The sequence below is a fragment of the Pezoporus flaviventris genome, unplaced genomic scaffold (assembly GCF_033815535.1).
Source record: "Pezoporus flaviventris isolate CSIRO_AGI_PZ_B2104156 unplaced genomic scaffold, CSIRO_AGI_Pfla_v1 ptg000036l, whole genome shotgun sequence".
NCBI classification, from domain to species: Eukaryota; Metazoa; Chordata; class Aves; order Psittaciformes; family Psittacidae; genus Pezoporus; species Pezoporus flaviventris.
In genome coordinates, this window is record NW_026892584.1 from 22,524,652 (window position 1) to 22,547,447 (window position 22,796).

The window sequence follows — 22,796 nt, forward strand, 5'->3', positions numbered from 1 at the left end:
AAGGTATCTTTATTGTGCTGTATCCCTGTTAGAGAAATTACTTCTACAAGGCACAAAATTTGTATCATGCAGTATTGTAGGAAAATCTTTGCAATTTATCTTCTTGGCTCACTGTATGAGAAGATAAAGATGATAAATTGTAAGTTTCAAAAAAATTGGCTTTGTGTGTAATTAATTGCACTTACTATGTACGTTAATTTCCTTTTTGCTGTTTCTATTGATAAAGCATTTGTGAGAGGAATGTGTAGCCTCCCAGAAAGCTAGACTATCTTTTTAAAAAAGGGGGGAGGATGACGACACGACGACAAAGGCGCCCATCATGAAAATCCAGAGACTGTGCGATTGTCTTTAGTGATAATATTTAGCAACTTCAATATTGAAAAAGCAATGAGCATTTTGGAGCATTTTACAGCGGGCGGGTTTTGGTTGCGCCTGTGCTGCAGCACCACCTGGTGATCCAGGGAGCTGGAGGAGTTTCCTTGCAGCTGCCGTAGCTGCTGGGGGACAAAAAAAAAAAAGAGGGAGAAAAATAATAATAAAAAGATTATCATCACCTGCAAAGAGGTTTGGAGCATTGATAGTAATTTACAAGGTTTTTTAAATGTTTATCTGAAAAAAGAGGCTACTACTGTGTCAAATTTAGCATAACAAAATTTACAAAATAAAATGCTTGATCTTGCAATGGTAAAGCCGATTTAAAACCCATCGGGAAACATTTGTATGCTTATGTATATACTTCTATTTATAAATATTTATATGGGTGCTCTCTTCAAACACTCAATTTCTATAGTCCTTTGTAGGAGAAAAATATCAGCTTGCAGTGCTGCTAATGGGAGACAGTGTTTAACTGGAGGGTGTCCCTGAAGAAAGAGATACCTGTAACACCAGAAATTTATCCTTGGGTTCAAAATTACAGCGTCTCCAGGTCTGCATGGGTCACTGGATAAATTAATATTTTTACCCACTGTTTTACAGTTGTTCACACAGTGCAAGTTAGCATGATCACATCCCCTGTACATGCAGACCAAACACCGTGTGACTTGTGATGAAGTCCAAAATAAACTGGTAGCAAAATCAGGAGTAAGAACAAGTTATTTCAGTTTCACCAATCTATGAGACCACTGCTGTTATCATTCCCACACCTTCTCAGGCACTTCCTAAGGCAAGCAATCTCTCCGTAACAGCATGGTTCTTTTACTGTTTTGTTTACACTTCACAGTTTATCTTAATGAAAACAAGCTTTTATATTCTGCAGTAAGCATTAATTCAAAATAAGTTTTCTGGAAGAGGAACAGACATCAATAAAACAACATTGTGGAAATGTAATGTATCCAGCATGATAAAATTTTACATGAGAAATTACCTTATGTAATAAGTAGACTAATGGATTTTGTTTAACTTCCTTTGATAAATTAAGAACTATCTATATATCTAACATCTAGTTATGTTTCTAATTAGAAGCATGATAGACTCCTTTTATCCAAATGTACTCATGCTTTCCTTCACTGAAAAAAACAATGAAAAACCAACAAAAAAAAACCAAACAAAGCCAGTGAGATAGTCTGAACTTGAAACCCAGGAAGAGGCTGATTGTACTAGCTGGATGTGTCCTCAAAAGTATCTGTGCTCTGTCCTCAAAAATCTGTGTGTGTTTTCTCTCTTTTTTCTTCCTTCTATGAAGTCCTGTAAGAATTATTCACACATAACACATACAGCTGTGCGCATCAAAGCAGTAAGACAACTGTAAGAAGCAGTGTGAAATACACAACAAAATGCTGGACTGATTTTGTGTGTGGGATGAATAAGGGGCTGACAGTCCATTGAAGCAGTGATAAGAGCAAGTTTTTTGTATGTTGCGTTTCCCCTAAACGCTGTTTTTTTCCTGTTGTCTTGGAACAATGTGTGTGTTCATGTAACTACGGAATAAAACTGGTCTTGCACAGTTTCATTTTCCTGCAACTCATATGGACTTAAAGAACAGCTGAATAACTTGATAGGGAAAGCTTAAAGGTCATGAATATTGGATGTAACAGCTGTTTCCATTAAAAAAAAAAATAAATTGAATGATGTAATCCCATTGCCTAGAAATGTCTGGAATGTGACAGTCACTTGGAATAGGAGAAGGAAAACCAGTTTTAACCAGCCTTTATATCCTAGGAAAGGCCATGTTTAGAGTTTTGCATGATTAAATCCTCCAGGGCAAAAGCTACAGCTTCATTTGTCTTGCTGTTTATTCTCTATGAAATATTAGAAATGCAATTTAGAAAAAGAATCCCGCTGCAATAACCTTACTCAGCTTTTGGTTTTTTTTTTTTCAGAAGGATGAAATATTATAACAGAGAAGTCTGGTTCCACTTAGAGTCTTTCAATTACAATATATATCTCTGAATATGTCAACTTATACTTTGTAATGATAATGCATTGAGGATTTTTTTTTTAATAGTATGCTAATTTTGAACAGTGTGAGCGAATTTTGCAGCTTCATCTTTTCAGTGCACTTGTTTGCTAGAATAAGTAGAAAGCCAACACTTCAAGCAGCCTTGTTTAATTCCTTATTTTCTGAAAGAAAGAATTTGAAAATGTAGGGAGGAACAGATTAAACCTTCAAGTCTCTGCTGTGTGCAAACGGAAGATATGCTGTAACAAAGGGATACATAATAGGTATGCAGTGGAAAAAAAGGATTCTCAATGATTCTCAGTTTAAATGCCAGTAATGAAAACGCCAAAGGCACTATTTACTGATGTTTTCCTTATCAAAAGGAGGAGTTAATGTCAATACTACTTCTCTGTGCCTCATAGGTGCATTTCCTCACACAGTTTTTCTGAAGACATTTAACAAATGCAAATATATGCAGTGGGACCAGCACTTGGGGCAGATTTCTTGTTAAACTTCCTATTTTAATTAAATGATGGTGATACATAGACTGCAAAAACTGTCATGTTAAAATTAATCTGTTTTATTCTCTATTTGTTGTTTCTAATGGATATGTTTTCCTTTTCTTACTAGGATGACCTAATGGGGTGTATAGGGAAAACTTTAGGGGGAATTATGAAAATATTAGTTACTTGAAACTTCTTGAATTTTGAACATTCTCACTCTTGTATTCAGACTTGGTTATATTACTTGTAAGAGCATGAAACCATCCTATTCTGATACCTTCAAGCCCCCAAATTGAATTTTATCTCAAAAGTTGTAGAAAAACATATCATGCATCTGACGCTTGTCTTGATACACTTCTCGAATTATTGTGTGCAAGTCTGATGCACTCCATGCGTAGCTACACTTTTGTGAATTAGTAAGTACCACGTAGAAAAGGGATCTGAATTTTGGTCTCTTGCATTCCACTTGAGAACCTTAGAAACATATAATAGACTGTGAAACAGTTTTTTTCACTCATGCACATTGAGTCACTTAAACCAACTGGTATCATGGAGCGAAAGCCTATTCTGCATTTGAGAAACTTCCAGTCAAATTGTGCACAAATTTTTTTGCAGATTTTGACTTATGTTAATAGTTATATTTTCCACTAAAGGTTTATTTACCTGGAAGACTTGAAAATAGTTTAACATGTTATCCATCTCTGTTTCCAAAATCATAAGATAAGGTTGATTGTAGGTAAAAACTGCGTTCTTGGTCTGTTATGTGAAAAATTTAAGTTTGTAATATAAATTATATAGGTTGTCTGGTTGGTAATGATAGCACAAGAGAAAAATCATACGAATTAAATGTCAAACAAAAGTGTAATTGAAAAGAGTTACAGTGACATTGCAAGTTTGAAATGAGAAGCCTTTCATATCTTATTTCTGATTTTTTTTTTTGTGAAAAAAAAACAAACAAACCAACCCAAAACCTCACTGACAAATAAAAAAAAACCCCATACAATGATTCTATTTAGAGTGCGTAAGTCAACTCACGAGTGATGAAACTGGTCATGGGTATCACTTCATTAAATGTTTGCATTTTACCTAACCCTTCTAAAAGTATTTGTATTTCAGGGAAAATATGACTCACTCATTAAATCTACCCCTGATCTGTTTTCCCTTACTGCCTTCATTCTTTCACATCTCTAGAATAATTAGCTGAAAATGTGCCCCATTGTGCAGAGCTACTAGCAGTAAACATCTTTCAAAATATTTATGATCCAGCTCTGTTGAATTATCCTCTGTGTAGTGTTTGATTATTAAAAAGTCAGCTCATGTATGTTATTCTGCTTACATTTCTTTCATTATAGACTTATTAATGATTTTTGTAGTTTTTCTGATTAAGATGCTAGTCCATTCCCAACTGATGAGTAGACTACATGTCTTTCTCACCCAACTTGACTCTCCTATAGCTCCTTCCTGGAAAACAGAGTGCAAAAGAGCAAGTAAAATCCTAGCTAGTAATGCAAATGACATGCTGAGATGTGTTTCTTAGAGTTACCCAACATTCAACAGGAGATGGATTTCCTGCTATTAGGCAGGCATGAATCAAGTTTCAAAGAGAGAACTGAGCCACAGATCCTCAGTTATACTTTCTCAGCATATTGTAAGTTAAACCTCAAAACTGAGGAAGCCATTGCAGATTCATAGCATCTCCAGGCATTACGCCACTGTTGCATATAAATGAAATTCAGATTTTAATTTACCTTGGAAAATCCATTTCGTTCTGTAAAAAGGATATAAACCCAGTGCAGACTATGCATCTACCTGTTTAAGTACAAGCACTTGATGAAAACTGATATTTTTTCTATGAAAGATATAATATTTCTGAACCATAATTATTTGAAACTTGAACTTAAATAATTTGCAACAGAAATAAATTGAAATAATTCTGATCTCTGATTTAAAAAAAAATTGCCCAGAGAACTTCATATGACGTTCTAAATGACTTGAGTAAAACCAGATATGCAGTGTAGGGTATAATCTTTGAAAGCAGGGCAAGCAACTGTGGCCAAACCTCAAAATGCTTCCTCAGTTGAATTTTAATCTCCTCTACTCTGAAGTCAGCAGTCCTAATCTGCTTTTTTACTAAGCACTGAAACAAAACATTTGCCTTGCTAGGATTCTTCCTGACTTTTTTTGAATCAAATACTGTTACCTTTCTCAATATTTTTTTTTACTATTTTATTTTTAATTACCGCTTATTCCTACAGAAGTCAATCTATTTTCATGCTCAGGAATTCATCTAAAATGGAAAACACATCTATTTAAACACAGACGTTGTAATTCTCAGGTTTTAAAAAAGATGATGTCTGAGTGAGGAAAAGTATTTTTTTATTAGCTTTCTGAAAAGTTTTTGATGGTTGAAGCTATCCTGCATTAGCGAGCCAATGCTTTCATGATGTCTTCAAATAGTCAGGTTATGATATTTCATAAGAAATCTTCTCTTAAAGGCAGTCTTCTGAAAATATTAAAAAAATACTAAAAAATTAATTGTGTACCCATGACAGTAACATTTCTGTCCTTACACTTAGAGTTCAGAAGTGTGCGTGCATTCAGGTACTGTACTATCTGTGGTAACTGTAGTATCCTTTTGAGTGTTGACCATCTCAAGGTATATGAATGGTCAGTTCACTCAAAAACTCCATCTCTCAATTTCGTATTTGACAACTCTGTCTGGTGCAGATATTGCATTTTAAATTTTGTTATTTGGGATACCTCTAATTGTTGCTAATTGTTTCGAATGCCATCTCAAGTTTGAATGTGCCTCAGGAAATACTTGACACTTTAAAATGGGGACAAAGTGAATTTATGTTGTTTTCACCATTGTTTTCTCGATGTTCTCAGTTCTCCGGAGTACGGTTTGCCTCAGGTGAATTTTCCTGCAAGACCAAGGGAGCAGTTTCATTGTCATTAGCGATGTGTAGATACTAGATAATTTACAAAACCAACTTTTCTTGGTATGATTTCCCTTCCCTTCCCCCATCATTTATTCTCTCCTTTAAAACAAATGTCTGGTTTTTTTTTTTTTGATTAGTGTTTCCGATTGTGGTGCTTTCAGAAAAGCTTGTCTTGTGTGTGTACACACAGATGAGCTGAAGGACCATTATAGCTCTAATCTGGGGTTCTCAGAGGAGCTGCTACTATTGGAAGTATGAGGATGGGTGGGAACAAGAAAGCTGATCCACTAACAAAAAAGAAGAAAGGAGGGGGGAGGAATGAGAATGACCAACGAGTGAGGGTGTGGAGGTATGACTGAGCCATTTGACATGTCTTTGGAATAGTTAGGCAGCCAGAGAATGCAGAAGGAATGCAGGAAAAACGAGGGTTACTGAAGGCCTGTACGGAAGAGGGAGCCCTTTTCAAGATAACCAAGGAGAAATGAAAAGGCATTGTTACAGAGTCCAGCTGTAATAAGTTCGACCTCACAAGTTATTTTCTCCTCCCATTCTGAATGAAATAGGTAATTATTATAAATGTGAATATTACAAAAGTAACAGTCTCTGTTTTGTAAGTGATGAATCACTCCATTGGGGAAGTCATAACTTCCTATTAATACATTTTCCAGGCACATGATCTACAGATCCCAAAATAAAATCTAAGCTTCCTAATATTAACCCAGTAAATATTTCCATTCCATTCAAAGCTTAAAAAAAATATAAAAAAAATCAAAGTGAATTGGAGATCAGATATTCACTCCTATGCTGTGAATTAGAGGGTCTCTCTGAGATCAGATTTATAGGGCTACCGAGTGACCAATATTATCCTAGATTCCTTCCTGTCATAATGCCAGAAACATTCTGCTGGAACTTAGGTCAGCACTTAAAATAACCTTGCTAATTGCAAGTCTACAAGTGTTGGCTGAAATTTCAGTTAGCCACCACACAGCAGATCTGGATGCTGAGAAATCTCTACTGTAGCTCAGAACGTGCAAGGAGAGAGCAGACAGGCCTGAACTTGATCTACATGGTAACACAGGTAGAGGCAGCAGGTTATTTGCTATATTTCATGCAAAACAAAAGCTGTTGACTCTGCACTGAAGATGGATTGGGTTACAGATTGTCTGTGGCTTACTTGTCTGTCTTTTAAACAGACACTTATTTTCTGAACTGCTGGTTGCATGTAACTCCTTTAGCTGAGGAAAGGAAATGGGACAGTCTTTCTTTATGAAAAGCTGATACCTGAAAACTCTTCTTCCAGTATAAATGAGGTAAGACACCATTAAACTGAAATATTTTACAAAGTGCTAGAAATGTCTAAAGCAAGAAATTATCAGTGTTTGCATTTTTTTAATCAATAAAAGCAAAATAGTTTTATACAACTGGTTTTCAACTTTAGAGATATTGCATGACCTAAATGTGTTTGGTTTGAAATAATACATTTCCTGTGCACTATAAATCTAACTTGCGAAATTGCCAGATCTTTTTTGCTGTGGATGTAGATTTCTGATTAAGAAAAGCTTGTTCAGTCTCTCTCACTAATATAAAATTTCTGCAGTCAGTATCTTAGACTTTAACAATTTAAATCTTTCACTTATGAAGGTTAAAAAGATGTTTATCATGTGTCAAGCTCTTATTCCCATGTTTTGATGGGGACATTATAGCTTTTTTTGTGTGAATCAGGGTGAAATTTAATGTTCAGTCTTCTCTATTCCCTGAGACATTACTCAGATAGCTTTTTATAGGTCACAGTGTAATTAGAAATAGACACTGTAAGGTTATAATTATATTACTTTGGCTAAAACTTTGACCTGTGTTGTGAAGGGATGTGTTTAGTAAAGGCTCAGGAAACCAAGAGATTGAAAATAATATTAGTAATAGAAAACATGGAACTTCATCATTATACCTAGATTTTACTATTTTTATTAGGAACTTAAATTCTGTAGGCCTTCATAGGGAGACTGAATGTGACAAGAGCGTTCTGATGCTTATTGCTGTTGCATTAGTTTAGGAGACCATTTAAAAATATTAAGATCTGTACCCTTTCCAATGGCCCCTTGTTTTATTTTTGTTCTCAGCTCATAAAGTTGTGTGTGTGCCATGTCCTGAGGAATATGCTCAGACTGCTCAAAAGCATCTGTTCTCTCTGCAAAATAATCCATTCTTTTGAAATTATATCCACAGGAAAAGTTCAGGAATTTTTGGTTAGCCAAGAATGTTTTCTTCAAAGATTTTATTGGATTAAGATGAAAAAGCCTTTTGAATTCCCTGAAGCAAAAGTTGGATAGAAAATTGTTGACTCATGTATAGTTTGTACAAGGTGCCAGAAGAATGGGAAATCAACCTCAGATTATGGCAGAGTTACATCTGCTATTTGGGTAGGAACTTCTCTGACTTTTAAAAACTTTTTGCTCTTCAGCTGCTCAAGCATCAGTGGCCAATTGCTCTTGTCTAGACCCGAATAGCTAAACAAGTTAGGAATGTAATCTCTGTAGCGGCAGTCATTGCAGTATTCAGGAAAGTTTCATTTAAAGCTTAAATGCATCAAGGAGTGGAAAATTTTGCTACAGCTATATCTGCTGAGCACTAGACTAAGTGTAGTAATGCTTATTACATAAATATTATCGCTCTGTTTCATATCCTTTTCTGAATGCTGTTTCAGATACAGAAATGTATCAGTAAAGTATGAGTCTGAATTCTTTCTCCTCCATATAAGAACTAAAAAGATCTTGTTGCTCTTTCATGGATATGTCTGTATTACCATTTTAGTTTGGGTTGAGAGTGTGATTTTGAAATGCTTCTGCTGTTTATCCTTGTTCAGCACTCTTGGGTTCATGCTGGAGAGCAGTCTCTCTGTGTGCAAACTGCTTGCTGTTATTCAGAGTCTTTGCCAACTAGGGGTTTCTTCTCTTTCTTTTTTTAATATTATTTTTTTTTCTCAGCCTCTTTCCCCCTTTGTCTCTATTTATGTTTCATTTGTCGTCACATGTGTAGTGATATTTTCTTTTGCATTTCATCTAAGTTGATAATTTTGTGTGCAAGTAGGTTTTGCATGTAACGTACACGATTGCCTTGAATGAGTTAAGAGATAAACTATGAGCTGGTATAGTATTTGCCTTTCTCATATCTATTGCCTGTATTGATAAGCGAAGAAACTTTCTCAGAAATTACCATTTTTGCTGGTTTATTTTGGTTTTGCAGTATACTAACATCACAGACAAAATCGGTATGTGTAGAGTCAAGCTCAGGTGTGATTGTAATCTACATTTTCTTTTAAGGCTGCAAAACAGTTTTCATACTGTATATTCTATAAATTCAAGTTGAAAATATCATCAGGATAGATTTTTTAATTATTTTGATGTTCCTAATCCCATTTGAAATTGTAAAAGCCAATGAAATATAAGCAATAATGGTAGATTTTAGAAACTTCACACTGTGAGCTTCAAAAGAAGGTATGGTGAATGTTTTGGAAAGGATCATTACAATGAGCAATGTTGTCATCCTTTGTGCTCATCTCAAAGTGAGAGACTGCTCTATTCGTTATGAACTATGGCCTCTATTAAGAGACCCAAACACTCTGTGTCGGTTTTAGGATGTCTTCCTGATGGATGCTAATTTATAGTAATGGGTAAGAGTAGTCATAATGTTCTATTTAACATATTAATGTTTGGTTAGTATATTTTTGGAGGGCATGATATTGCATTATAGACAGTGCCAGAATTTTAAGAGAATGGATGTAGAGGGGATGTATATATTGGGTTTGACAAACATGCTGTTATCAATACTATTTCGAGAATTTCTCAGCTGACCAGGTTTCTTATTGGCTCAGTGTGAGTCGGTTTCTCAGAAAACTCTCAATGAAGTGCTGACAAGGTCTCTGTGGTAACACCCCAATATTCAAGAGTGTAAGAGAAATAAAAAGATAATTTTAAAACCCCAATAATCCTCCCATTTTATTCAAGCTTGCCAGTTATTACCAGGATCAGCTCATATCCTACTGCGGCTTGTAAAGAAAGAGAAAACAGATGCAGTTTTTCTGTTTTCTACAGCTTAGTGGTTCTCCTGTTTTGGTAGAAGATGATCTGCATCAAAATATATTGTATAATTAAAATGTGTTGAAAATAAAGCTGCAGAATCCCCTAAGACTGCAGGCTTTTGGGGTATATGGGTGGGAGGGGTTGTTTCTTGTTACTAGTTCCAGACTAGAAATCACATTTTTGTGGACAGGGTTGCTGCAAGTGTGTTTCTTTCCAATGTTGTCATACAGTAACGCTGTGTTTAGCCTACCTGAGTTAGTCTCTCATTGTCCACTGACACCTCACATCACCTATGCAAGAGGTGAAGACAGTTCAGCTATGTCTGCTAGGCACAGTGAGTCAGGCTTTGGCAGGGAAATTAGTTCAAGTGTGACACCATGAGAGTACAGTTACTGTATTTCCAGGGTCGCATCCAGTACAGCCACTTTTATCACAGAGGAAAGCTTGTGAGCAAAGCTAGGTCTCTGCAGACCATAGTTCAGTTGTTCCAAGAAGAATATGGTTATATGAACACTTGCAATTTGATGTGATGCTTACCTTTCCTTCTTCCCTGTCTATACTTTAGAATGCCACAGTCCAGGGATCCTATGCCATTTCTTTAGTCTTGTTATCTGAGGGACATAAAAGATTCGGCTTTGTGTCAATTCAGGATTCAATTGGAGGCTAAATTGGTGATTGTTTTTTCAGGAAATAAAAATATTTGTAGGTGAATAAAATACCCAAATATGCATTTGAAGCTTGAAGCTACTTAGGTTCATTAACATCCATACAGACAAGTTCAGCTATTGGATTTCAAAGAGCTACTTTACAAGCCCAGGCATGGCAGCAACATTTCTTTTTCTCATTGTGCCTGCAGAGTGGTAAGAGTTACACTCATCACTGACAGCTACAGTCTAGGCAAGGATAATTGATAAGTTATCTCCATATAGCTAGAAAATAAAATGGCATATAAAGAAATGCAAAGCTGTTCATAGAAAAACCTGATCTTTATTCTGTCAGCATAAGAAACAATTTATGTCAACCAAAACCAAAGGTCATGCTGTCTTGCTTTCTTAAAGAGCTGAGAGACACTGACTGTGAAGTGCTTTATAAATCAAGGATCTTATTCCAGTTAGCAACATGCAATAAGTATATTTACCTATATATACATATGTGTACATATAAATGAATAAATATTTAAATAAGCACTGCTCATTTCCTACTTTTTTCAAGGCACTTCAGTCTTACTGTGTAGTTCCTGAGTGCTTTCTTAAGCAGTATCAATATCTTAACAGCCATTTAGTCTGTCAATGCTTTACACTAGAAAATTTCTCTTTTAAAGCCAAACCAGTGCTGTTAGGAGAATTATCCTGCCAGAGCACAAGCTGGCTTCTCAGAACTGTTGTATTGGAATATGCTATAAATGAATATGCTGTTGGAATATGCTCTAAAGTCCCATAACATGTTTCTAGGTTACAATTACAGTGCATTTGAGTAGTTCTAGCTATAATATTATGTCTAATTTTAAAATTAAATATTTAGTTTTAAATGCAGTATTAAAATGCTAATGTCTGGCATTCATAATCTTGTAAGCAGGCAGAACAAGCATCTATTCTTAATGACACTGAATTTTAGGTTCCTTAAAGCCTATTTAATTAGGAAGAAGTGCTTCATTGTGTGTATGGGATATGAGAATGTTGACTAAGTTCTTAAATTTCGTTTTGATTAAAGCACTGCAGAAATGACATAAAAGCTGAGTTTTGATAATTTTCTATTTATACAGTATCCTCTTTACATCTAAATCAGAAAAATGAATGATATGGGCATGATTTTGTTTGAAAAGCAGATATCATACGCAAACCTGTATTAACTGAGAGGCACCTGTAGGATGACAGTGAGAGTTGGAAATAATCAGACAGTACAAGATACTACATAATATATGTTAATTGTTTTTATGCATGGAGTCTCATTAAGCATTTTGATACTTGCCAAAAGCCAATTAAAGTACTTTGAATGATTCAGTTAGATTTGGATGTCATGAGAGTCCGATAATTCCAGGTTTCCAAATTAGTCTCCATTCTATTCCTTCTCAAAAAAGCCTGCAAAAACCCTATAATTTTCTTCCTTCTGTGGGTGTAAATTAAAGTTTTTTAAAATTTTGTCTTTATTACATTTGTGGTAAAAAACCCACAGGAAGATTCTGTGACCTACGTTGTACCTATTACAAAGAAATTAGGAATGATTTCTAACATATTGGGTATTAGGAATCGCAATAAGGTGTTTGATTTACCTGCTAGAAGAGCTCTTCCCATAAATAAAAATATTCCATGTGCACTTTCAGTAGTGAAACTAGAATAAAGATCTTGTAAATTTTAGATGTCTTTAAGATTCAATATTCTAAATTTTCAAAATTTTTTCTTCTTTTATTTCTTTCATTCGCTTAAGACTTTAAGGGTGTAAAATAGCTTCCTACCAGTCTTTCAAATTCCGTTCTTCCTGGGTATAACAAAATTAGATGCGTGTGTGTGTTTGTTGCTGGGTATGGTTTGGTTTGGTTCGTTTCTTCACTAGCACTGATATATATTCTAACCCTGACTGTTGTAAGACAGTGAGTGATACCCAGTGTGGAACAGGCCTCCTGGTACACTGGGTGGGTGGTAGCTGTTTCAGACTACTGGAAGTGCCTCCACATGCTTGGCGTGCTTTGTAATTGTTACTAGCTCATTGGAGGATCTGCAAGAGCTTTCCAGCTGACTTGAACACTTGTTGTTGTGGAAAAAGGGCAGGAAGGTCATGAACAGTAAGAACCATGCAAGATAGACTAAAAGGCTTCTGTTCCATGTTTCTGAACCAAACAAAGAAAATAAAAGCTCAGTGATTCCCATGAGGGTTTGTGCATTAAATATTAGCTTTTGGTCTTTTTCAGCAGAAACAATTCTATGAATATAAGATTCATTGAACAATAGAAAAGGGAACAACACTCCTAATAAAGCAAAGCCTGGTAATAATGCCTTTTAGCTGCCCTCAAAAATGACTGATGGAAAGTATCTTCAAAAGCATGTTGTCAAAGCTCTTGGAGGCTTAGCTCCACTGATGTAAAACAGCCATTTATCTTGAAAGCTTCCTATTGTGCTAGCGATTTTCATCATAGAAAATTGGCACAGATGGTAGTTCTTCCCTTCTGAGCTGTTTCAGAAAGGAAAGGAGAGCACAGTCATCATATTGAGCATTGACATGAAAGTAAAGAGTCTCACCATCCTTCATCAAATGCTGCTATAACCACTACGCTGTAGTCAAAGAGAATGAATGAGCTTAGCATTCTTTGGCTTGAGGAAGCCATAATGTTTTGATTAAAATTTTTGTCTTCTGTTCTGCAGGTCTATGCAGGACTAAATTTTATTCCTGTGTGAACTTGCATTTCTTTTATTTATTTATTTTGACATCTTACATTTCAGTAATTATGTGGGGTTACACTTTATTTGTTATTAAAAGCTTTATTATTTCAAGAATGAGACTATTTTTTCTCCAAAAAACTTTTCGTTCATCTAAACACTTCAGGAGCTCTCCACCAAAGGCTCTAATTAAGTCTTTGGAGTTTAATAAGAGTAAGAATCTTTCTGAAGAATTCCAAAAGCTGAAAATCTTTTCAAAGAAATGCACCTACTTTCTTGTATAATCAATAAGAAGAGATTGGCTCAGAAAACGGAGCTCAGATGAAGATCCTATGGCCCTGCAGCAGGCTTAACGAATTCTTGAAATTTCCTTGTTCCATTGTCAAGAGTAATTCCAAATCTTTTTCAGACTAAAAATGAAGGTAGCACAAGAGTGGGACATATTCAAGCTGAGCTGTCAGAGTAATAATTTGGCTGCATAAAGCTTTGAAAACTCACTGCTTTCAAAAGGATAACCATTTTGCTGGAAAATTACTGAACTATTAATGTATTAGCATTGGATTCTGCTATTTATATTGTAGACCAAATAATGAAAGTTCTTATCAAATGATAGCAGTGGTCTTCTTTCTGCTTCTTCATGTAGCTGACATTTTTTTATTGCATTCAATTTTTTTATGTCTTGTATGAAATGATAGTAGGGGTTTCCTCATGGTCAGTTAACTCCTCTCTACACTGAGATAAAAAAAATGCCTAATCCTAGCCAGGCTACAAAGAACTGGTTGTGTTAGCTACAGCAGAGTGGATATGTTCACCATGAGTAAAACATCCTTCCATTTGCGTCCTCAATTTTCATTTGCATGTGGTAATTTGAACTTATTAGAAATGCCTTTAAATTCCATCCAGTATATGTGGCTTCAGAATACAAGAAAGTGCTGAGTAAAGAGAGAAAATAAATAAATAAATAAAGTAGTTATCTAGACAGTTGCAAAGTATGTCCTATATACTTCCATTACTGCAGGAAAGGTATAGTTTTGTGAAGAAATCTGTATTTGAAGGATGTTTTAAGAAGTCTTCACTCTTCTATTTGAGTAGATGAATATCTAGTACATGACGAGCATGCTTAGCATAAAGCTACCTCATCATTTTTTCTCATTTCTTTGTGATCTTAAATGACCAGTGCAAGATAAATATATATATATATATATTAATTGTCCAATGATCAGGCATTTGAAATAGTTTATTGTTTTTCCAAACTTACCTCTACTACCAGTTGCTTGGTTTTCATATGGATTTGGGGTTTGGTATTTCTCTTTTTTTTTTTTTTCTTTGTGAAGTAGCTGGAATCAAAACTTGCTACACTATTGTACAGTTCAGCACCATCTTTCTTCTTGAATGATAAACTGCTCAGTCTTCTGGGCTGCAGTACCAAACCAATTTTCAGTGAGCACAAATATGACTTTTTCTATCAAGTTTTATTTGTTTTTACATTTTTAAAAAAATTTAGAAAGTTAGGCCTTAATAAAAATCAGTATGCTTCAACATGCTTAAAGCAAGGTAAATGAAGAGTTGAATGATTACTTATTGAAGAAATGTTGTACAGTGGTAACTTTAAAGGGCAAAGTCCGTGCATGTTGTGGGCTTGGCTGATGATAGGGTATACAAGAACATATTTCTTATTCTGAAGGTTTCAAAGGGTTTTCAGCTTGTAACTTTCAGCAGTGTTACCAGTGGAAGTTCAGGAATACGAAAGCAACACTGAACTGCAGATATCACATTAGTTCCCAAATTCAATTCATATATGGGTTGTCTTACACAAACAAAATTCATGCGTCAATTTTACTGATGTCAAGAATATCCCAGAAATGGCTAGCCCAGATTTGTTTACACAACACTGTTTCAGTAGCGTTCTGAGGTGCCTAACTTTACTGCCCTAACTCCTCCTGTCATTCTGCAGTTCCACCCAATCCCAGGCCTTACGATTGAGTGTTTTTGTGCATGAGCTGTCTGAAGCTGATGCACACGGAGTACATCTTTGCATTTAAGATTCTGGCCTGTAGTGAGTGCTGTGACCAGAAAGTCTGTTTACATTAAAATACTGATTAAAATTAATAGTGGAAATAAATGTTTGACTTCTCTGCAGCCATCTCCTCCTGCAGGAAAGGTACAGGCTGGCCTAGGTTTGTAAAGCACTGCAGCTGGTCTGGGAAGTGAGCTGGAATAGCTTCCAACAGCAACTGCCCTGCTTCTGGACAAAAGGATCTTTTTGCTTCTTCCCAGTGTATGTTTGAACCTTTGACCACAGCAATGGCATTGATTCCTGAGATAACAGAATACAGTAGAAACGTGCCTAGTTAGAGTTCACCAGGCTGGATATTAATTGTTAAAACTTTTTTGAGCATTTTGTAATAGCAACATTTGCTCTATAGGAAGTGGATCATCTTTTCTTGCAATTGTATTGGGACAGCTAGGCCCCTATGACACCTGAAATTTTCCAGAGAAGAAATCTGTTTAAAAACAGGGATCTCCTAAAGGAGGGGAAAAAAAAAAAAAAAAAAGCAAAAGCAAAATATTTTTTTCTATAGGGAAAATGCTCTGTCACGTTAACAGCTTTCCCATGTTACAAGTAGTTTCTGAGAATTTTAGCAAAATGTAAAATCAAGATTACTTACTGGAATTTTGCAGTGATGAAAATATTGCACATTTATAATAATGAGAGCAAATTAATCAAAGTCAAGCTGGGAAAAGAGAATGATGTGCAGAAAAGGATGGTGCCCCAGAAAAGTTACTATCAGTAGTATGTGTATTATCATGAGGGAAGAGCAAAGAAGCTTGCTCTGAGCACTGTTTTCCAAGCTGTTGGTGTCAGCAGAAGGCACGGTCAGTGACCTTAGAGCCCTTCTGGTCACTGTTTTCCTGCTGCACTTTGCATTCTTCACCTGATTAAATATATTCATTTCCCCAAGACTCTGACTGCCACAGCCATACCAGCTACAGTACTTCAGGACTCCAACTCACTTTCTGACAAAATCGTGACTTAACAGTAAGTGTAGAGCTTTCCCTGGCACCTGATTTTGTTTATTCAAACATGGATTTTTCATGTATGTTTTTTTTAATTTGACTTGTGTACATAAAAGCAGCTGCAAGAAAAGAAGTGAATAGCGTTTGCTCTTAAGGTTTCACCAATAATCCAAAATAGAAGAGAACACTGCTTGGATGTACTAAAATAGGGTATTTTAAAGGAAAAAAATCTTTTTAAAACCTGAAAATCTTTATTTTTTCAGCAATAAAACCTTTTCTCTTTTGTGCTCTTATAAGCATAAAATGGCAGTGCGGAGAGTGAGTTTAGTTCATAATTTTCAAGTGCAGTGTAAAAAGTGAATCTGAAAATTCTTTGGCAGGTATTCTGATTTTTTTCTGAAGAGAAGAATTTGTACATTCTGATTGGAATATTTGTCTTTTGTGGAATTAAAATGCACTTAAAAGGAAAAAACAAAGAGAGACCTTTTCCTAAATCACAGATTTTGTTTTGTATGTACTGTAGTTGTAAGACTGTATGACAGTCTGCTCTCCCTGCTGAGGTTTTACAGTGAGATCAAAGAACAGAAATCTGCAGTATAGCTTCTGTCACTGATATTAACTATAGAGCAACATGCTGCAACCTTTCATCTTCCAGTAGCTTCATGTACATCCTTACAGAATTTCTTGAAGAGCAAAAACATACGTATTTCTTAAGGCCAAGATCAAAGCTTTGTTTTCATTGACTCTTGAGGCTGTGTTTATGCATTTTTTCTTTGTCTACTGTAGCGTTTGCAGTTCAGGCTATTTTAGTTGACGTGGAGGGCTAGGAGCAGGCTGATGGATTCGGCAGCTGCAAATTACAGGATCAGCTGTCTGGAAGGCTGAGTGAAGTGGACAGTTGGCAGCCGAACGGGTACAACCCCTGTAAGCCTAAGAAATTCCATAATCAGTGCTACAGGATAGCCCACGAGAGGATGACAAAATCTTTACCTTTACAGCACTACAAAACTGTGTAAAAATAAAAATGCCTAGTGGATATGTGAGATTAATGTTGATTTAGAAATGGTGATTTCTAAAAACAAGGCTATAATAACTTCTGAAGTGACACTATATACTGATACAATGAGGAAGGATTTCCATGCTTGCATCTGTAAGCTGTATATTATTGCCATTGACCTAGAACTATGCATATTTAGAAACAGATGCCAAGAAATTGTTTATTTTATCTTTATCTACCCACCACTTCTGGAAAGAGCAATTAGTGCTCCTGACAGCACTTGGGTACTGTCTTGTGATACTGCTGTTCTTTATTTATAAATACAAAATGTAAAAAGGGCACATGACAATGTTCTTCTGGGTTTTCTCTATCTAATGCTAAATCACCTACAAGGACTTAGGAAGAATGAGGACAATGAGGCCATGTTCTACCCGGTCTTGATATTTAGCCTCAATAAAATCAGGAACTTACCTTATGTGACATTTTTGTGCTGCATTTGAACTGCATTAATTATTACAGGAAATTATCAAATCCACAGCTGTACTAGATAAAATTATTTAATTTTGTGGAATTATATGTAAATCTAAATATCAGGTACAGGAGTAGGAAAATGTACTAGATAATTTGTTGTGCTGTGTGATGCAGTTGACACACTGAGGGAAGGGATGCCAGAGGGACCTTGACAGCCCTAAGAGATGGGCCAGTACGAACCTCATGAAGTTCAAGGCCAAGTGCAAGGTCCTGCACCTGGGTTGGGGAAATCACAAGCACAACTACAGGCTGGATGGAGACTGCATTGAGAGCAGCCCTGCAGAGAAGGACTTGGGGGTGTTGGTTGGTGAGAAATTGAACATGAGCTGACAGTGTGTGTTCACAACCGAGAAAGCCACCCATGTCTTGGGCTGCATCAAAAGGAACGTGACCAGCAGGCTGAGGGAGGTTATTCTGCTCCTCTACTCTGCTCTCAAAGTATTGTGTGCAGTTCTGGTGTCTTCAATATAAAAAAGGCCATGGAGCTGTCGGAGCAAGTCCAGAGGAAGGCCACAAGGATGATCAGGGGGCTTGAGCACCTCCTGCATGAAGACAGGCTGAGAGATTGTCTTGTTAGAATCATAGAATCATAGAATGGTTAGGGTTGGAAAGGACCTTAAGATCATCAAGTTCCAACCCCCCTGCCATGGGCAGGGACACCTCACACTAAACCATATCACCCAAGGCTTTGTCCAACCTGGTCTTGAACACTGCCAGGGATGGAACATTCACAACCTCCCTGGGCAACCCATTCCAGTGCCTCACCACCCTAACAGGAAAGAATTTCCTCCTTATATCCAAACATCCCCTGTTTAAGTTTTAACTCGTTACCCCTTGTCCTGTCACTACAGTCCCTAATGAAGAGTCCCTTCCCAGCATCCCTATAGGCCCCCCTTCAGATACTGGAAGGCTGCTATGAGGTCTCCACGCAGCCTTCTCTTCTCCAGGCTGAACAGCCCCAACTTCCTCAGCCTGTCTTCATACTCCAGCACTGGAGGTGCTCCAGTCCCCTGATCATCCTCGTGGCCCTTCTCTGGACTTGTTCCAACAGTTCCATGTCCTTTTTATGTTGAGGACACCAGAACTGCACACAATACTCCAGGTGAGGTCTCACAAGAGCAGAGTAGAGGGGCAGGATCACCTCCTTCAACCTGCTGGTCACGCTCCTTTTGATGCAGCCCAGGATACTGTTGGCTTTCTGGGCTGTGAGCACACACAGAAGATTGCTCATGTTCATTTTCTCATCGACCAACACCCCCAAGTCTTTCTCCACAGGCCTGCTCTGAATCTCTTCTCTGCCCAACCTGTAGCTGCGCCAGGGATTGCTCCGACCCAGGTGTAGGACCTTGCACTTGGCATGGTTAAACCTCATGAGGTTGGCATCAGCCCACCTCACAAGCATGTCAAAGTCCCTCTGGATGGCATTCCTTCCCTCCAGCATTATCAACCGAACCACACAGCTTGGTGTCATCGGCAAACTTGCTGAGGGCGCACTCAATCCCACTGTCCATGTCAGCGACGAAGACGTTAAACAAGACTGGTCCCAACACTGATCCCTGAGGGACACCACTTGTTACTGGTCTCCAGCTGGACACTGAGCCATTGACCACAACTCTTTGTTCAGCCTGGAGAAGATAAAGCTCCAGTGAGACCTTCTAGCAGCCTTCCAATACTTAAGGGGGCCTACAAGAAAGGTGGAGAGGGACATTTTAAAAGCATGTACAGTGATAGGACAAAGGGGAATGGCTATAAGCTGAAAGAGGGTAGATTTGAATTAGATATCAGAAAAAAATTCTTTACTGTGAGGGTGTTGAGGCACTGGCACAGGTTGCCCAGAGAAGTTGTGGATGTCCCATTCCTGGAAGTGCTCAAGGCCAGGTTGGACAGGGCTTTGAGCAACCTGGTCTAGTGGAAGGTGTCTCTGCCCTTGGCAGGCAGGGACGTTGCAACTAGATGATCTTTAAGGTCCCATCCAAGCCTAACCATTTTGTGATTCTATGATAATGCCAGCTGGATGTGACATTGTATTGTTTCCCCTCAAACAATTGTGTGCCAGGCAAGTGTAAAGAAAAGATGCAGGTAAATAGGCTGCAGCTTTATTAATGCTCTTTGGCTGAAAACTGATTGGCATTAACTTCTGTGGCAAAAGTGATCATTTATTCGCAGTCATGTTCTCTTGTTGTCTTTACACAATTATCCTTCTACCCTTTGTGCAGCCTTCACCTTCCTGTTGTCATATGACAGTTAAAAAACAAGGAAAAGGGATATCAGTCGGGGTCTAAATTCTTTTCCACACTTTATGTAAAATGTTTTTTCTGAAAACCCAGATCTAATCCATTTTATCCAGGAACTTGGCCTATGGTGAAATGAAATCCTATTTATTTGATAATGGCAACAGACTCATCTAAAATGGAAGTCACCCATCAAAACAATGTCATGTAATGCAGGAATGTTACCTTATGGCTCCTAAGATTTATTTCAAGAAATATCCAGTAGACTGATATATGACTGTATGCCACACATGCAGAGTCTGACATATTTGGAACTGCTGATTAACTACTAGCTTTCACAGAAGCGGTTAGCATGTGTTCAGTAAGATTGTTGTATTGACACTACAGCTCTTTAAGCCCACAGTTAATTCAGCCTGCTCTTGTCTGTCTTCAGACTTACAGCACATGTGCAGGTGGACTGCTCAGCATACATGTAATACTGAACTGGACATATTGAACTTTTGCATGCACTGTAGACATGTGTCCAGGACTTCTGGACATTGAATAGTTGGAGTTATTAATAGGGGAGTTAAATCATCTTAAATTTATGCCTGGCACTGTTGCAAATTAAATCATACATCCTGAATGATTCAACCAGATTTTCATCTAATAGGAAAGGAAGAAAAAAAAAAATTAACAAACCACTGGCCAAAAACATCATGTCATGTCAAAATACTTATCAGCAAAGGAAAAAAATCTTTTCTATTCTCCCATGAAAGTAAAGACAAGACAACAGTGGCAGTTCAATGCTATACTAATTCCAGGCCAGAAGGGAGATGAAGCTGATGATGAAGTCAGGAAACAAGAGCTTAGAGTTTATATATTATGAGAAGGTATGTAAGGACTTGATTTCCTTTCTGGCTTATTCAGCCACTCATCGAGTATCTTCCCATTTTGGCCACCTACTCTTTCTAAAATTGAAATCCTTTAAGAGCTGGCACTTTGGCTAAGATGGTAGTCTTATATGTTAAGATCAGAGTATGTGACCTTTACTTGGATATGGACAAGGTTGGCCTTAGGTTCTCTCTGTGTTACTGAAACTGTCAAGAGTGGTTGATTATCTTGTTAGTACATAAAGCATTTGGCTGCTGCTATACTCGCAGCAGTCTGGAAGTACTTCAGACTTTATTTTTGAGGAAAATAAACAACTTACAACTAGCCATGTAAAAAGTAACAGCGTCTGTCCTTGATTATATGCTTCTTTCAATTCTTTGCATTTTGGTACAAAATTCTCCATGTTGTGGAAAGTTTGTCTATTTCAGAAATTTTAGATGCTTTGCTAGCTAGTGTAACAGTAGGTCAAGAGAAAACATGTTTGAAGTGTGAGTCTGAACTCTTGATTTAGAGTATTTTCTAGATTCATTAGCCAATATTTTCAGAGCATTATCTAATAATCATCAGGAGACACTTGCTCATTGTAAATACTTTCTTCTTATGCCTTTGTGTTTTTAACCTCCCTGAGAATTCTTAGGGCAGTTGAATTCAGCACGTAACTGTGTGTGTGAAGATGGAAAGTACTGAAAATTTCTTTTATAGATTGGCACAAATTTAAGCTCATTAGCATAAGTAGTCTAAGTGAAGATATATGAAATACTTTTCTATAGATTGAGTCTAGTTATAGTTACTGGGCAATAATCTATCTTTTAATCTCTAAAATTAAAATTAAACTGCTTTATGGCCAAGAGGAATAAGACAGTGGAATAAGACTTCTCAACAATAATGGAGAAGTGAATGCAAATTTAGTCAAACCAAATAACTAAAAATGTTCTTTAGAACATTTGAAACAACATAGAAATACAGCTGTGCTTTTTGGTCAAGTTTCAGTTGTAGTTGGATAAATGAATAGTAATAACCTTTTTCAAAGCTTGGAAAAGATTTGGCTCAGTTTTAGCTTTGTGTGTCTGTAGAATTAGATTAGCACACTAATCTGGTAACTAGAATGTCCATTTTCTCACCTGGAAGTGTGTGGATATTTGAAGTCCTGAGCACTTGCAGGCCGATATGTTGCCAAGCGAGTCTGTGCGTTTTGTAATTGCAAATATTGAAGCTGGTTGTCACAACAAGGGGACTGAGGATAGAGGGGAAGAAATACTGACTCTCCCTTAAGGCAGCCCCAAAACTCTGCTCACTGAAACTCCAGTGTTCTGTGCATTTCTGAGAGTTACTGCTGCAGGGGACTTGATCTAGCAGTCAGTATTCTATTAAAATGAGTAACTACTGATAGTACTCAGCCAAAATAGTTTCTCAAGGGCTACCTGATGTACTAAAATTATTTAATATTATCTAGGGATTTTATTTTTGTTTAATTTGTCACATACATACAGTTATATATTCAATAATTTGACTTTACTTTCAGACTGAATATGTCAAATCTGAACTGATAAAAATTAATGTACTGTTTTATTAATTTAGAAAGAATCAGCTTTACTTATTTTCTTGTTATTCTGCTGCTGTACACAAACCACAAGGCATATGCTTTCATTGTAATTGTCTGATAGAAATGTTTCAATGGCAAATCTGACATGAATCTATTTTTTTTTCTGGTTTTTGTTATGCATGTACCACCCTTTATGTAAAAAGGACATTTCTGAAGGTTTGAATTAAAATACGTTACGTTTTTTGAAAAGAAATAAGACTTTTATTTAAAATGTTCTACTAAGTCATCTTTAAATATATGTCAGAGATAGAGAAGAAAAACTTTCTAGGATCCA

General features: G+C 36.7%; 1 protein-coding gene across 7 annotated transcripts in view; it reads left to right on the plus strand.

The window, feature by feature from the left end:
- AKAP6 (A-kinase anchoring protein 6) overlaps positions 1-22,796 on the plus strand; it is a 280,658-nt gene that overhangs the window by 60,507 nt on the left and 197,355 nt on the right. The gene's annotated exons all lie outside the window — the stretch shown is intronic.